Source organism: Cupressus sempervirens, chromosome 10 (genome assembly GCF_028749045.1).
Source record: "Cupressus sempervirens isolate cs-2001-9-10 chromosome 10, ASM2874904v1, whole genome shotgun sequence".
Taxonomy (NCBI): Eukaryota; Viridiplantae; Streptophyta; class Pinopsida; order Cupressales; family Cupressaceae; genus Cupressus; species Cupressus sempervirens.
The window spans coordinates 356,165,181-356,170,466 of NC_143127.1; the positions used below are offsets into that span (position 1 = coordinate 356,165,181).

Sequence of the window (5,286 nt, forward strand, 5' to 3'; positions counted from 1 at the left end):
ATTAGAATATACGATTAGGTTGGCCATTTAGTATTAGGATTGAACATTTATGATTATGGTTTACCTTAGTATTTAGGTTTATTGGTTTAAATTTTAGAATTAGGATTTAGATTAGCATCTAAAATTTATATTTTAGGATTATAATATTATGTTAGGTTAGATTCTTTATAAGGGTTAGAATTTTGGAATAATGTTATAATTAACATTTAACATCTAGGTTATGATTAAGTAATAAGGATTAGTGTTCAATCAATATGATTAGGACTAGGATTAGACTTTAGTATTTTAGATCTAGGGTTGTCAATATTAGTATTAGGGTATAGGTTGGCATATGAATATTATTAAATGTTTAGGGTTAGGGTTAGAACCATAGGATTTAGCATCTAGGATTAGGGTTAGTATTAATATCACGATCTTGGGATTAATGCTATAGTTCAATCACTAATAAAAAAAATCTAACCCTAACCCTAGAGCTAAGCATGATTCAAACCATAACCTTAACCTTGAACCCTAACCAAAATCCATCACTTTTCGAACCTAAACACTAACCTCAATTATTCAATCAAGCCTTGCACTAATATTTTCTTAATCCTTTACACTAACCTTAACCATGATATATACCTTACAATCTTTACCATGCTATAAATTCTAGGATTATGATTAAGATTAGGGTTCTTATTAAGATTAGGATTATAGTTATGATTAAGATTATATTACAATCTTAACCATGCAATTAAGGTATTGCAAGAGAATTTGAACAATACTATGGTACTAATTCTGAAAGTACATTCTGATTTCTTGTCACATTTTTCTATGAACTTGTAGATTTTGTACACCTTTGGCATTTATGTCAAAATGGGGGAGGATATTATTGGTAAAGGGGGAGAAGTATATATATGTATATAGAGAAGATTATCATACTCTAGATATATGTATAGGAGAGATATATGTATGGGGGAGTAGTATAGTAATGTACAAATAAGCAAGAAATATGAAATTTTGAAAAAATATAAAAATATCGTAATTTACTGAGCTACATCAACATGAAGTCAAAATCGAGTTGAAGACACGAAATGTTGATAAATGAAGTTTTTGACTTATAATTTCAAGAATTTACATTTTGGTTTGATAAGTGTTCTTGTCACTAATGCCAAATGGGGAGATTGTTGACATTAAGGTCAATTTGTCAATTTGTCTTAAAAAGGGAAAATGTTTAAAAACTAATTAATACAAAAAATTATGATGTTTTTTTTAATTTTAAAACATGTATCTATTGATTTCATTATTTATTTGATCATGTGACATATTTGTTCTCAATTTTTGCGATTTATTTCAATATAATTTTTATTTCTCTGCAAATATAAATCTTAAAAAAGAAAAATGTTAAAAAATTCTGAAATAATACAAAAATTATGACGTGTTTTTAATTTTAAAACATATATACTTAATTGTTTCATTAATTAATCTAAATTCCTTACATGCATATTTGTAAACAACTCCAAAAATTTACATATTTGTAAACAATTCTAAAAATTTATTTCATTATGATTTTTTTGATTGATATAATTCATTATGATAGTTTTTTATTTACCTCTAAGATATTTGGATAATAATTCCACTAATTCTGCGATATTTGTATAATAACAATTTTCTAAAACAGAAGGAAGAGGATCAATCGAACTTGTTAAGAAGACAGCTATTGCAGAGATTTTTATACATTTCTTACGTATTTGTTCTCAATTCCAAAAATTTATTTGAATAGAATATTTTTTATTTCCCTTCAAATATATCTCTAAATAAGGGAAGAATAAATATATTCCAAAGTATTAGAAGAACAATGTTGTTAAATCGAAAACGAAGAAAATATCAGAAAAAGAGGACATTCCACGAATTCTAGGATATTGTGGGAATAACAAAAACGCAAAAACGAAAGATAAGACGATCTCGTAAAATGGCGCGTGTTAATGCAGAGATAATAGGTACTGTAAAGTTAGGAAAGTTGGCAAAGAAAATTGGTCAGGGACATGTATGGCGAGAGAATCAGTAAAACTTGTTACGAAGCCAGCTAATATCGTAGCCCAAACTGTGAGGGGATGCCCATAGGAAGGTTGGTGTGTTATAACAAGATTACTGATTCAAACATTTGGCATTTTACACCGCTGGAAGCTTTTGAGGTGCATAACTAACAGAGACCTAGATCGCATTGTTATCCATTGGGTTGAATATCTCTGGGCATCATCTAAGATGGGCATTCTGGCGAGAAGATCGTTTAATGGACAGATGAAGAAGCTCCTGTTCGTGATAATAGCGACCGTAATACTTATGTCCGATCCAGATGTTTTTGCAGAGGAAAGCGAGGAATCGCGGATCTATATCGTTCGTGTGGAGCAGCCGGACATAAGTCCACATAGCGTTGAGGAGCTGAGGATGTGGTATTCATCGTTTTTGCCCAAAGAAGCAGCGGAAGAAGAGCGAGGAGGAAGTTCTAGTCAAAATCTACTGCACGCGTATGAGAATGTCATGACTGGATTTTCCGCCCGACTAACAAAATCAGAAATTGAGGCGATGCGAGAGATCCCAGGTTTCGTGGATGCGTATCCTGATAGAATGCTGCACTTGCAGACAACATATTCTGCAAAGTTTCTGGGCCTGGATTCAAGCAAGGGACTCTGGCCGAGATCTAACGCGGGCAAGGGCACCATAATTGGCGTGCTGGACAGTGGCGTGTGGCCGGAGAGCCCTTCGTTTCAGCCAGACCTCAATACCGGTGCTGTCCCTTCTCGGTGGAAAGGAGTCTGCGAGACCACAACAGATTTCAATGCGTCCAGTTGCAACAACAAACTCATCGGAGCGAGAATTTACACCGAGGATAAGACGGCGAGGGACTTGGACGGACACGGCACTCACACTGCATCCACTGCCGCGGGGAGCCTCGTTGCAAATGCGGGACTCTTTGGCAGTTCTCAAGGAACCGCGCAGGGAATGGCGCCGGGTGCTCACATCGCCGTTTACAAGGTTTGCAAGGAGGGGGGATGTAGGACATCAGATGTTCTGGCGGCGATGGACGCCGCCATATCTGAGGGCGTGGACGTGCTCTCGCTCTCTCTCGGCAGCGGCGCTATTCCGTTTTACGAGGACGAGATCGCCATCGGGGCCTTCCGAGCGATGGAAAGGGGCATCTTTGTGAGCTGCGCAGCAGGAAACGAGGGGCCGACGGAGCCGTCGTATCTTTACAACGGCGCGCCTTGGATCATGACCGTCGGCGCGAGTTCCATGGACAGACATTTCGTCGCGAATCTCAAGCTCGGAGACGGAACAGTTCTGTACGGCGAGTCACTCTTCAACGGCATGGGCCACGACCAGACCAATGAACTGAGCCTTGTTCAGGTAGATACCTGTGGGGGTCAATTTCTCAACCGAGATGTAGTAAAAGGAAAGCTCGTGGTGTGCATAAGAGGCGGACCTGGCGATCTAGTGGAGCAGGGTCAAGCCGTTCGAGAGGCCGGAGGGGCGGGCGTGATATTCGTTAACGATGACGAGGAAATTCGATTGTACGCTCCTGTCTTGCCGTCAACAACGCTTGGTAATAAGGCAGCACTTGCCCTGGCAGCCTATATGAATTCTACAAATACCCCCACGGCGGCTATTGAGTTCCAAGGCACTGTCTTCGGCGACGCCAACAATATCTCGGCGCCCGCAGTGGCCTCATTTTCATCCCGCGGGCCCAACACGGTCAGCCCCGAAATTCTGAAACCCGACCTGATCGCCCCTGGATTTGCCGTCATAGCAGCTTGGCCTTCGGATCTCAGTCCAGATCCTCATGATAGCAGTGAAGATGACAGAAGAGTGATGTTCAACATCTTGTACGGCACGTCAATGGCCACTCCGCATGTCAGCGGGGTTGCTGCTCTGCTCAAAGCCGTTCACCCGGAATGGACTCCCGCGGCCATTAAGTCTGCGCTTATTACAACTGCAGAGCACCTCGATAAGAATGGCGGGCCGATTCTTGACGGTGGAAACAATTTCGCACCGGCAGATATATTTGCTACGGGCGCTGGACATATAAACCCCGAAAGAGCTGCCGATCCGGGTCTTATATATGACCTTAGCGCCAAAGATTATGTTCCTTATCTCTGTGGGCTGAACTACACAGAATCGCAGATTCAGGTCATCTTAAGCAAGAATATTGCGTGCCCTTCCAATAATGAAAGTAGCACTCTTCCGGGTAATCTCAATTATCCATCCTTCTCTCTGGTTTTCAATAACCTAAATTATTCTGTCACCTTGACAAGAACCGTAACGAATGTCGGGACTGCCCAATCCATGTACACCGTGAACATTGTTCCTCCCAGAGGGGTTGACATGATTGTGAATCCAACGTCTTTATCGTTTGGGGCAGTGATGGAGAAGAAGAGTTATAGCGTCACATTTTCAGCAAACAAAACTAATCCTATGAGATCAAGGTTCTCGCAAGGCTCAATTACGTGGGTTTCAAGCGGCGCTCATGGTTACAGCGTAAGAAGCCCTGTTTCCGTCATCTGGGACACAAGCTAAATTACATGCGATGACAATAACCATTTTTGAGTCAGGAGGTCTCATGTCCATATCCATTTATGTAATCGAATTCAGGACCAGCTCGTGACTGGCTCAGTTTTTTCTGTCAGCAATAAAAACAAGCCATCCAATTCAAAAGGTCAATTGTTATATCTAATTCAAACATATTAGCATGCTAGCTAATATATTAGATGTTACAATTCCATTCTTAAATAAAAGGTACAAATTTTAAACAAATTTCAATTAACGGAATTATTATTAAAAATATTATTTTAGAATAAATATATGAGCATATAAAAAAATATTTCATAAATTGAAAATGTAATTTTATTTGCAAGATCAACAACATATTTAGATATTTCTAACATGTAACATAAATTGTTCTAATTTATAGAGAGTTTGACTACAATAAGAAAAATATCATAGTATTGTTTTAATTTTAGGAATATGATTATAAATCATAGGAAAGTTCTCCACACATTAGATATTTTGTTGTCTTAATCAATCGGTTTTGGGAAAACGGATTTTATTATAAAAGTGACACTCTTAGTTATTATTTCAGTTATTTGTATTAATACTTCTGTTATTACCCTCAAAATTTACAATTAATGTTAGGTATAGTTTATAGTTATAATTATGATTAAGTAAATTGCTATATGGACTCAAATAGGAGCTTAAATGAGATTTAAGTCAAAAGAATAATTTTAGAATAGTAACATTAATTAAAAATCA

The 5,286-nt window shown here is 38.1% G+C and overlaps 1 pseudogene; it reads left to right on the plus strand.

Annotated features, from left to right (window-relative positions):
• The first annotated feature begins 2,244 nt into the window (after nucleotides 1–2,244).
• LOC149534071 (subtilisin-like protease pseudogene) lies at nucleotides 2,245–4,554 on the plus strand (annotated as a pseudogene).
• Nucleotides 4,555–5,286: the final 732 nt, after the last annotated feature.